This window comes from Protopterus annectens, chromosome 1.part1 (assembly GCF_019279795.1).
Source record: "Protopterus annectens isolate FY-2018-M chromosome 1.part1, PAN1.0, whole genome shotgun sequence".
NCBI classification, from domain to species: domain Eukaryota; kingdom Metazoa; phylum Chordata; order Ceratodontiformes; family Protopteridae; genus Protopterus; species Protopterus annectens.
In genome coordinates this window covers 695,960,254-695,973,448 of record NC_056726.1, presented here as the reverse complement: position 1 = coordinate 695,973,448, position 13,195 = coordinate 695,960,254, and positions in this window count along the sequence as shown.

Genomic DNA, 13,195 nt, shown 5'->3' with positions numbered 1-13,195 from the left:
CCCCTTCAACTATTTAAATTTATTGGCCATCCTACTGTATTCTATAGTACTAGAATACAAAAGTGACCACCCCCTTTCAATCTACCTTGCTGTTTTAAAAATAGTGACTCTCCACTAAAACTTAACTTTTTAGACAGTTAAAACTTAAGTTACCTACTTTCACATCTTACTTCTCTAGTGCAAACTGCAGTGTTTAGGATAAACAATTTTTTTTTCATCTTGCCTTTAAGCATCCCTGTGACTAGCACTTGCTTAATACCTGCAGGAAAGCACTAGGAAGCCTTAAACTCATACAAGCACTCAACTCTCCTTGTTAATAAGGAGAAATTAATATAGGCACTAAACAGCCTATAATTGCAAAGTAGCTTGCTAAGGTAAGGGAAAACAGCTCCTGTACTTTACAAAAAAAGTACCAAACCAGGCATGTCCAAGGGTCAGCTTCCGGTAATTTCTCCTGTCCACCTGGTGAATCTGGACATACTGGGGCAATGCAGCAATTGCCTCATGTACACAGACAACCCTCTCCTCCTACCACCCAACACTACAACCTGTGAGAGATGCACTTATATAGCCAAACTGGAAGCAAAGCTTTCTCCACCCAAGATTGTGCTAGACAGTCAAGAAGAAAAGGTTAACACCTGCACTACACCTCAAGCAACACATAGCCCTTCTAAACCCACACCACCAACACCCACACATAGCAGCACTAAATCCACATATGTGGAGGCTCTTAACTGTAATCTGCCCAAGCAGCAAGGACCTCCGAAGCTGAAATGCAAACAAGCACCAATCACAACCAAAGTATCACATAGCTTACAACACCAGTGTACCACCCAGCAACAGCCCCTAAGGCAAGACAGTGTACCTAACACTTTAGTCATAGGTGACTCCATAGTCAGGCACACTGATGTCCCACTCACCAGGCTGAACAAGGAGAAAATTACAGTCAGCTGCCTGTTGGGTGCTAGGATCCGCCACAAAACACATGCACTCAAGTCATTCCACAACAAGTACAAATATGACTCTGTCATTGTCCATGTTGGAGTGAATGACTTGAGACGTACCACCCTGGACTACATGAAAAGAGACATGGAAGAGCTCTCGGATCATGTGGCCCAAGCAGGTATGACCCTAGCCCTGAGTAGCATCCTGCCTTCACCCAGAATGATACCACAATATAAGGACAAAATTATTGACTTCAACAATTGGCTAAGCTCAAAGGGGATCCAGTATCTGTCAGCCTGGGATGACATGATCGACAGACCATGGTGCTTTGCCAGAGATGGTCTGCACCTGTCACCCCTGGGATTCAGGTTACTGGCTAAGGCTCCTGCCACCCCTATATTGCCTTTTTTAGGCAAAGTTCAAAGGACAAAAACACCACCATAACAGGTACAAAATCTGAAGGTAATGCTACTCAATGCTAGAAGTCTAAACCTCAAAATGCACTCTCTTGAGGCACTCCTAAAAATGGAGAACATCGATATCTGTGCAGTAACTGAGACCTGGTTCAAGGCTTCAGAGAGCACCCCTGCAATACCAGGCTACAACTCTTACCACACTTTTCGACCACAAAACCAGGATCGAAACACTAAAAGTGGAGGAGTGTCTACATTCACCAAGGATATTCACATCACCAGGCTAGTTGCCCACCACAATGCATCTGAAATTCCCCAGGTGCAACTAACACTAGATAAGACTGCAATACAAATTGTAGCTTGCTACTGATCCCCCACCATGCCCCACGATTCTCACTACACCTTCCTAAACATACTGGAAAATTTTAAGATACAACCAAACACCCTAATACTGGGTGATTTCAACTACCCTGCCATTAACTGGGAAAACTACTCGTGTACCAACACCTTTGCCCAACGGTTCTTGGTCCAACTCCCTGGATCAACTAATCCATTGTACCACCAGGAGCTCCAATATCCTAGACCTGGTCGATGCTCCACACCTATGGTCACCCCCTTGTTGGTCAGGTCAGACCATAAGCTAATCACCCTTAACATCCACATCCCAGCCCCACCCCCCCAGTAAGGAAACCTCCATAAAAAACTTCTCCAATGCCAACTTCATGCTACTCAAGTAAGAAATGACAAACATCATGACACCCATGCAGACGGGAACTGAAAGTTCAACTGCCGAGTCCTACACTAAGGCACTGTACGAGCACATCCACTCATGCATGAATCGTGCCATAGAGCCAAGATGCTCTCCTCCAAAAAAAATGAAGCCAATCTGGTAGTCTCCTGCCATAAACAAACTTTACAACAAGAGGAAGAAACAGTTGAGGAAAAGAGGAAAATCCCAGGATGCAAAAACTCCCTTACCAGCCTCACTAAGAAGCTGAGATCCCTCATAAAATCCTCCAAAGCTATTACGAAAATAAAATTGCCAAAGATTCCAAAGACAACCACAAGGCATTCTATAACTATGTCAGGAATCTAAATGGCAATGCTCAGATCTACTCTGAGCTACAAAAGTATGGCATTCAATATACTGATCCCAAGGATATTGCCAACATCCTGGCAGATCGATTCAGTGCCAACTTCACCCCTCTCTCACCCCGTAAATGGCCCATCTCAATACCGGAAGATTGCCAAATTCCGGTAATAATGTCCACACAGGTAAAAAATGCACTCTCCAAAGCTAAGAATACAGCATCCATGGGACCAGATGACATCCCAGGCTGTGTACTACATGAACTACAAAATGATCTGGCACCTCACCTAAATGCCATGTTTAATCATAGCCTCACCTCAGGCTTTATGCCCACTGAGTGGCACACAGATACAGTTATCCCACTCCACAAGGAGGGATCCACCTTGGATCCTGGGAACTACTGCCCCATCAGTCTGATGAGCCTGATCTGCAAGGCCATGGAATGTATTAACATGGAACTTAAAAACAAAGACATTGGCAACCTTCAAACACTGGACCCCACCCAGTTTGGGTTTGTGAAGGGCTGATCTTGTCTCCTGAACCTGACTGACTTCTTCAAATCAGTCTCCAGCCATGGAAGAGGGTAGGGCAGTCCACACAGCCTATCTAGACCTCGCCAAGACCTTTGACACCATCCCCCACTCTGGAATCACAGATAAACTTACTAAGCTGGGCATTAATCCCTATGTCACTTTATGGGTTGCCAACTGGCTTACTGACAGAACCCACACTGTAAAAGTAGCTGACTCCAAATCCAGCTCCAGGCAAGCGACAAATGGTGTACATCAGGGTTCAGTCCTGGGACCACTCTGGTTTGGCATCTACTTCTCTGATGTACAGGCCAATACTAAGGGACTCTGGCTAACAAAGTTTGCAGATGACTGCAAACTGGGTGCCATTATTGAATCTCCAAATGATGTGGATACTTTACAAAAGGGCCTTACAGAAACAGATGCTTGGTGCCAGAGCCATGGGCTCAAGCTCAGTGCTAAGAAATGTATAGTTATCCCCTTTGGGAAAAAGCATGTACCCATGAATTACCACATAGGTGGCAGTACACTAAACACCGAAAGTGTGATAAGAGACTTAGGGACACAGGTTGACAGTGGTCTCACCTTCGAAAACCACATCACCACAACAGTCAGGAAATCCTTCTATGTGGTGCATCTCATCACTAAGGGCTTTTCATCCAGAAAAAAGGAGGTCATTGTCCCACTCTACTCATCCCTCATTAGACCCATTATAGAATACAATGCCCCATTTGGTATGTACCTCTCAAGACACCTGCAACAACTGGAAAGGCCATAGAAATACCTCACTAAAAGAATCACAGGCCTAAAGCAGATGCCCTATGCTGACTGCCATAAAAAACTCCAGCTATACTCTATCGCATATCATCTACTCAGAGACGATCTCTGCTTAACATACAGGGCCCAGAGCTATTGGACATGCTACACCTTAAGAAATCCCAATCCCTCAGAGCCACATGCTCCAGGGATCTAAACCTTATCATCACAATAAACAAAACATGCTGGAGGGATAGGTTCCTGACCCAGATACTCCCTAGACTCTGGAGTAGACTGCCCATACATGTCAAGCAGAGTGCCTCTTTGACCCTCTTCAAAAGGAACCTTGACGATTGGATGGGAGAAAGGAAATTTACCCCGGGGATCACGTCAGTCATCCTGCTAGACAGAGGTCCAGGAAGTAAATAGTGTGGGAAGAAATAGCCAAGGAATTGTTATGGCTAGGCTTGTATAGGCCTTAGGGCCGATAACCTAGTACCAACCTATGAACCTATGAACCTATAATATCTCATATATTGCTGCTGGGATAGCTTGCAGAATGACATTGTTTCTTGTTATCTGACTCTATCCCTGGTGAAACCTCAGCTGCTGGAATCTGGCAGTATTTAGTATTTACCTGTGAAAATACATAAACAAGGGCTTTTCCTCTGATATTTGGCACAGACTGGAAGTCATAAAACAATAAAACACTTCCATGACAATACAGAAAGTTCCCTATTTTTAGACATTCCCCCAGATTCAGCAAGCAGCCTTGCAGGAATGCATTATTCCTGCACAGCAGGGACCGTTCCTCTGCAGCATGGCAGCTTGTCATGCATATGTATGAAGGCGTGCTGCTGTGCTGTAAAACGGACACAGTTCCATGTACGGGCACAGGGTGTGTCTGAGATCATAGCTCTCACAATGCACATGTCCCATGCACTTCAAAATTGCCTTTCAGCAATTTAAATCAAGAGAGAATGCTCGTAACACCCCCAACCCATCAGGATAAAAAATCTGGTCAAAGCCATAAGGGACAATCATCCCTACCAAGGCAAAAGTGGATAGAATAACACATGTAGCATAAGCACATAGTGCATACCTCTCAACCCATTAGAGTAAGGAATGTAGACAAAGCCAAAATGGACAATCATCCCACAAAGCAGAGAGTTGATAGAATAACAGGTTTAGCATTAGCAGGGATATTCTGAAGGGTACAAATAAAAAAACACAACAAATACTTTTTTTTAATAAATGCAATAAAGTTTAAGCATAGCGGCGTGGGTGTGCCTGTTGCTTAGCTATGCTTAGTCCATATTAAACAGCACAATAAGTTAAATAGCAAGAGACATCCAACTTAAGCAGTAATGCAATAATGTAGTGGTTTGCAAGCAGCCATTCACGGTTCAATCTCCACTATAACCAATTCGCATTTTACATGTGAAAGCAGTACATAAATATTTATTTTATAATTAGCTATGAAATAACATATATTTACTAACCAGAGTACTGTAGTAGGTCCAGATGTGAGGTATCAGTGTAATAAAGTTGTGAAACCCCCATATAAACACAAGTGCCCCATACAGTATAGTCTCACATGAATAAATGTAATGAAAGCAAATTGGGGGATGTCAGGGATAGTAAACAGATTTATAATATGTAATGAATGATGAATCAATCCCATACAGCAGATAATGTATAAAATAAAAAATAAGCAATGCTAAGCATTGCACAACTCTGCTTACCAGGTGTAAGCATTGTGCAAATATGACTGCTAAGCAATGAGTAGCCCAGCTAAATGGAGTTGCCCATTGGTAAGCGATGCTGAACTTGCCCCTTTAAGCACTGCCAACCTTAGCTAATCAGGTTTGTCCATATCTTAGCTTAGCTCAGCATATTCAAAACCGTCTGATCATGCCAAAGGGTGGAAAATTGGCTGTATTTAAACCCTGCAGGTGGGAATATATCTCATAACTGCTTGCAGCTTTCCACTGTAGTCAGTATGGCAGGTGTTGGTGAGGTCATGGACTTCTGGGCGCAGCGCTGGGGCATACAGGAGTCCAAGGTCAAGGTTGGACTCCTGGTAAATAACCATGATGAGAGACTGCTGCAGGGCCAGTACCAGGGCTCCCAGTACCACGAGTACCTGACGCCCTATACAGATCCTGCAACTGTCTTAAAACTACACTTTAAATATCTCACTCTCCCTAAAACATACTACCTAGCTAACTCCCTGCAATTTAACAGATATTTTAATTTACCCAAAGTAATCCTAAACCTTTCAGACATAGTGCTGACTGATAGTTTTTTTTAAATCAGCAGCTACTCAGTAGGTGTAGATCTCCCCCCTCTACACCTATCACATCTGGCCCTAGGTGTTATTGGCTTCCTGATACTAGTGGCGCCATCTTTGAATTTCACCTATCTATCCCCTCCACTCACTGTAAGCTGACAGCATCCTCATGGCTAGTGTGCTCACCAGGTAATCATTAAACAAATGTTTAAAAGTGTTTATATAAATACCTAAGATTGTAAACCATTGTAAACTGATGTTTATAGTAATATAACTGCTCTCATTGCAGTTCTGGGATGCATACTATTTGTTGGAAGTGCTACCAGCAGAACGGGTCAGGGTATTTTGATTTAAAGTGGAACCGGTATTACTCTTAGACTACATTCACAAGCTGATGACAGTTTCAGCTATAGTATAATTAGATTAAGGCTAACTGATTAAGTAAAACTGTGTAGTTGCATAAACTGAGCAAGCCACCAATTCCTATCATGTTTCTCAGGTTAGCTCTTCATAACAACTGCATCATGTATTATTGAAGCGCTCCTTTTCAGAGCTTGCATTTTCATTATTATTCAGCCTCTATGGTAAAAACAGGTTACTATATAGGGCTTTATGGTAGTTCTGCTGATCATTTAGAGCTTACAGTGGTTTTTTTCGGCTGTACTCATATTGCCCGTAAACTACAGTTTCAGCTACATTATAATTTAATTATGGCTAACTTATTAAGTAAAACTGTGTAGTGGCATGAACTCAGCTAGCCGCAAATTTCTATTATGTTTCTCGAGTTAGCTCTTCGTACCTACTGCATTATGTATTATTGAAGCGCTCCTTTTTAGAGCTTGCATTTTTCATTATTATTCTACCTCCATGGTTTATACAGATTGCTATACCGGGCTTTTAGGTAGTTTGGCTGATTAATTAGTGCTTGCAGGGATTTTTTTTTTTGGCTGTACTCATAATGTTGTAATGCTCCATTAAAGGCAGCACTTACGGTTTTGCCTCCCTGATTAAAGAAGCAGAGCTACTGGGCTAAATAACGATTTAGGGCTCTGTCCAGGAACCTGCATCAGTAGTAGTGCTCACCAAGATCTGGCATGTGTTTGCTTTGTCTCCATGATTACAGCAGAGGGGCTCCTGTCCTGATGAAGGCATTAACCGCTCTGTCCTGGAACCTCCATTCAGTAGAGTGCTAGTTAAGAGCTGGCATATGTTTGCTTTGTCTCCGTAAAAACAGACACGGGGCTACTGTACTGATTAATGCATTTAGTGATCAGTATTTGAACCTGTGTAAATGGTTTACCGAGCTTAATAGCACAAAGCTGCAGAGTTAGGTTTGTACAGTGCAGTATTAGCACTCTGCTGGGAGCATGCTTATGTGGGCAATGTCTCTGTTCATATTTTAACAAACATCCTCCGGTTTCCACAAATATTAGATATTTAAGAACTGCAGTTATCCCAGCTAAGTCTTGGACCTGATACCTAATCTAGAAGCATGTTTTAAAAGTGTTTATGATGCTACATTCTATTTATGTTAGTGTTTCTTGTGTCTGAACCTTTGATATCTGTCTCTTCTACCCAACCTATCCCACTAAATGTTTTTTTTTTGTTTCTTTTAGACCTCTCCCCTGTTTTTGTACCCTAACCTTGATTCTCAGTTCAAGACTTTGACATATTTTGCCTAAATATGGGAATCCGACCAATCTATACTTGAAAAGCTTACCTCTGGAGACTGGAAAGAAAGTATTCTCACCTCCCCCTCTGTTTAAGCACAAATAATAATTATTAAGTCCTATCTGAACTCATTTACCTTATTTCTCCCTGGAATATAATGTATCTGTAACCAGTGTGAGCACAGTACCACGAGAACCTGACACCCAATACAGATCCTGCACCCATCTTAAAACTACACTTTAAATATTTCACTCTCCCTAAAACATACTACCTAAAAAACATAAAAATACTCTGAGAATACACCAATAAGTGCCCAAACTGTAAAGCGGTAATCAATATTGTAGCCAAACAAACTATCCATTGAGTATATCATATTGTACTTAGACACATTTTTACTTTTCATTGTAGCAATTGTTATTTTCGCACATATAAAATACATTAAATATTTAATAAGTATTATTGTTGTCATTTAAGTTTTATATCAAGTCCGTATGAATTATCTGACATGTTATGGCAGACAATAGTCAGTCATACTGACATCTGGTTACTTATGGAATGTATAGGACACACGATCTGTCATTATTATCAGTAGTAACAACATTTTTAGTTGAACGTCCTATGTTTTTGTACCAGCGACAGTCATGTGGAGATAGAAATTTTATTTTAGCACTCTCATTCCACCTTATTATTTATCAACAGTTTCATGTATATTGTTGAATTACAGCTGTATCGCTTTAAATTTTTGAACATGTTTTAGTGCCAAAAAAGGCATTTAAGCATCTAATTTTAATTGTTTTGTGAGTTCTGAGGAAGCCCCATGTAGTGGGTGAAAGCGCTAAACTTTGTTTGTTATTTTAAACAATAAATCAAGTGTTTTACATCTTTTTGGTCATTCATTCGTTTGGCTACAATTTTGATTACTGCTTTACAGTTTGGGCACTTATTGGTGTATTCGCAGAGTATTTTTATGTTGGCAATTCTGTTTGCTTTTTTTACAAGTCGTTACCCAGCCTGCTATGGAACACACCGGTGCATTGTCATCTAGCGGAGAACAAAATTTACAAGTTCAGCCTTCGAACCTCATTGAATTGACCAAAATTCAGGACGAAATATCTGGGCTTAAGGGTGAATTAAATCATCTTACCCTTTTGGTAAAACAGCTATTACAAAGCGATGTAGTAGCACAAACATCTGTTAAATCTGCTACAAACAGGATAACAACATTGCGACTGCAGCGAGGTAATATGGACAGTTTGGATACATTTAATTCCCCTATTCAGAATAACAGCCCGGTTTCTAAGTGTCAAGTTAACAAGGGTGATACTATTTCTAATTTTACATCTAGACTGGATGGACAGGATGTTAATGTTTCATCGGACAGTTTGGAGCTACCAAATGGTCAAGGTGGACAAATGGGGAGAACTGCTAATACGTTGGATATTCATGGTTCACACAGTCACAGTAAAATTAATCTTTCGAATTTCACTTTTGACTTTTCATTATATGACATCAATGATGAAGCTATTAGGACTGGAACAAAACCTAAACGAGCACTACGTACAAAAACATACTCCACAGTTCCTGGACAATCGACATATAACAAAGGTATTGACAAAATTTCATCTGGATCAGATGCAGTGGCTGATCCAGAGAAAGGTCCTGACAAGGACAATAAATTCAATAATTTTTTACTGTCTAATTATAAAATGGATGACTTTAGAGGGGATGACAACAATATTCTATTTGATAATTATGAAAATGGCAATCTAAGGACACTAATATATAAACTTGGAAAAAAATGGAAAATATTAATGATTTAAGAATTGATAATGTATATCTGTCTAAGAATATTTACATGAAAATAGTCCCTAAGGGTTTAAGATTTTTAAGTTACCTTTAGGTTTGGACTATTCTGAAAATTTGAAAATGGAATTTAATAATTTTTTTGATGATTGTGGTTTTAAATTTATGCATTTATTGATAAAATATTATGATGAAAAACTTAGTAAATGTATTTTGGAAGCAGAGACATTAAACAATAATATTTTGAATGATTTATTATTCCCTCAATGGGAAAATTTATATAATAAGCAATTTAATGAAGCAAAGAAATACATTACTAATATTACCAAGCATAAAACAAACAAATTGAAAAGGGATAGTGAACACTATCATTTAAACAAAGTATATATATGGCCAAACAATGAAGTTAGAACGAATGGTAATAAACAAGCGTATTATGATGTACAACAAAGGGAAGAGAATAGGAAGTTTGAGCAAGGGGGAAACAATACAATGTATCAATATAACAAAGTATACACAAACAAAAGGGATTTTCAGAGGGGAGGGAAACAACTGACACAACCGTACCAAAACAGGAACCAGGGATACACCAGAAACCATTGGAATTGACCACTAATCAAGAATTGATGTTGAGTATGGACACTATTAACAAGAACAATGAGATAATGGTTGAAGGTTATGTACATACATTTGATAATTTTAACATCTTCAATTATACAGATTTGAATATTAAAAAGGAGCATTTTAATTTATTTAGTAAAGGAATGAAGTACATACCTAACCCTCAGTTTGACTTAGTAGATACTATTATTGATTTCAAAAAACATGTTAGGAAAATTAATTTAGACTTGTTTTTCAAAAACACACACACATGTGAGAACAAAACAACATCACGTAATGATTATCAAATGTCTGACCTAAAGAAAGTGAGTTTATTTATTCCACCTTCACACCAGAAAGTAGAATTATATGAAAAAATTAATTTAAGAAAGCTATATTATGAACACAGGAAATTAAAGGAAATGACTAAGCATAGTAATTTAACTACAGAGGACAGTAATACATTAAGTACAATAATAAATGACAAGAATATTAGGGTGATGAAGCCCGATAAGGGGGATGGTATAGTATTATATGACAATTTTCGTTATATTATGAAAATGTATGACATTTTACACCATTCTGGTAATTATATTTCTATTTCAATTAATGAGCTAAATATAGCTTACCATAGAATTGATTTGTATATAGAGGAATATCATATTGAAGCAAGAATTACTAAAGATGAATATGACTTCTTGAAGGTTGATTTTCCACAATTGGCTACTTTTGTAGGTATCCCCAAGGTACACAAAATATATCTGACCCCCCTTTCAGACCAATAGTGTCAGGAAGCAATTCTAAAACCTTCCCACTAGGGAGATTTATTGATTCAAAATTGAAATTTATTTATGAAAAAGTGCCCCATATGGTTAAAGATTCATGGATATTTTTAATGAATTTTCCAACAGATATAAATTTAGACAATGTAATATTTTTAACTATTGACGTGATAGATCTGTTTTCCTGCATCTCAAGGGATGAAGGTCTTGATGCTTTCAGTAATAGTATAAGGAAACACACAGACCTTGAATGGGATGAGATGTTTATTACAGGAGATGATTTTTTATTTATTTATTTTATTTAACATTTGTTGACCGGGAATGTCCGGCTAGGTTCCACAGAGCCTGTTTACAGCAGAGGCCTGGGGAGAAATGCTCCAGATGCATGTCTTTGGAATGTGGGAGGAAACCCACATGAACACAGGGAGAACATGCAAACTCCACACAGAAGGCACCCCAGCCGAGAACTGAACCGGAGAACCTCTTGCTGTGAGGTGACAACGTTAACCACTGCACCACTGTGCCGCCCCATGTGATGATGTCTATAGTCCTTGACAATAACTATATATATTTTGAAGGAGAACTTTTCAAACAGACGAGAGGTGTCACTATGGGTGCTGCTTGTGCCCCAATTTATGCAAATTTGGTAATGCTTTATTGGGAAGACAAAATTTTATTTGCGAGTGAATTTTACAAACATGTTAAATATTATTCAAGATTTTTAGGCGACATCTATATTTTATGGGGAGCAGACACGATATTATTAGAGTCATTTATACATTTTTTAAATTCTAGTAGTGATTATTTGAAATTCACTCATTCTTATAATAACACAGGCGTACCATATTTAGATACCTTAATTAAATATGAAGCACATCAAGTATCTTCATCCATTTATAGGAAGGAAACATTTTCCAATAGTTATTTACACTATACTAGTTGCCATCCCGAGAAGTTAAAAAACAATATTTTTAAGGGTCAATGCGTTTGTTCAGCACGCATGACCTCTGATGACGATGATTTAAGGGTAGAATTGGATTATATAAAGAAGTTGTTTTTACAAAGGGGATATCCCATTAGCATGATGGATACCACTATAAAATACGTTTTTGAATTACGCGGCACTAGATACCAATCATTACTAGGTATTAATAACAGATTTACAGGACAGGAGATTGGTACAATATTAGTGAAGGGGAATACAGAATTGACTACTAGTAACAGCTCTCACAAATCTTGCATAATTCAGTACAACATGGAAGCTAGTTATATTGAAAAAATTATATGTGATTCATGGCATCTAGTATTTAATGATGTTCAAATTATTAAGACTATTGGTACTAACCCAATTTTATTTTTAAAATGGGTAATAATATCAAGAACATTTTGGAATATAATAAAGAAGTGAAGACAAACAAGAAATTAGTTAAAAATAGAAGTCTAAAATGTGGTACCTGTAACCAATGTAAATTCATGTCGGACGAGCTAACAATTAATTTAAACAATGAATTAAAAAGCAGTGTGAATAGTAAGTTAGGTAATTGTAACAGCAAATTAGTAATTTATTTAAGTATATGTCAAAAATGCTCCAGTTTTTACGTTGGTAAGACAGAGAGACAACTTAGGAAAAAAATTTACGATCACATATACAGTATAAAAACAAAGGACATGAACAATGCACTATATAAGCACATTTTTTATGAAGGAGAAGACCATTATTTTAAATTTATTATTTTAGAAATACTCAAAACAGACCCTAAGGGAGGAGATATTAAAAGTAGGTTAAGTTACAGAGAAGTATGGTGGCAAATCTATTTAGATGCCACGATTCCCCCAGGTTTAAACGATCATATACCTATTAAACCCCTGTTATACGCTAGAACTTATAAATAATTTTTATAATCATTTTTACAATAGTTTTTGTAATAATTTTTATAACAATTTTTATAATAATATTAATTATCATAATTATACCTATTCATTAATAACATCCTTATATAAAATTTGTTTAGTTTTGATTTTTACTATAGATTTTTTATAAAATCTTTTTAAAAAAAATTTGAATAAAACTTTTAAATTATTATGACATATGTAATTCCATAACATTCTACAACAGTGTAATTTTACAACATTTTTATTATTTTTTTACAATTTTTACTATAGTTATGCATTTTATATTGGACATATTTATATAATTATTGTAATATTTTTTTTTATCCATTGAGTATATCATATTGTACATAGACACATTTTTACTTTTCATTGTAGCAATTGTTATTTTTGCACATATAAAATACATTAAATATTTAATA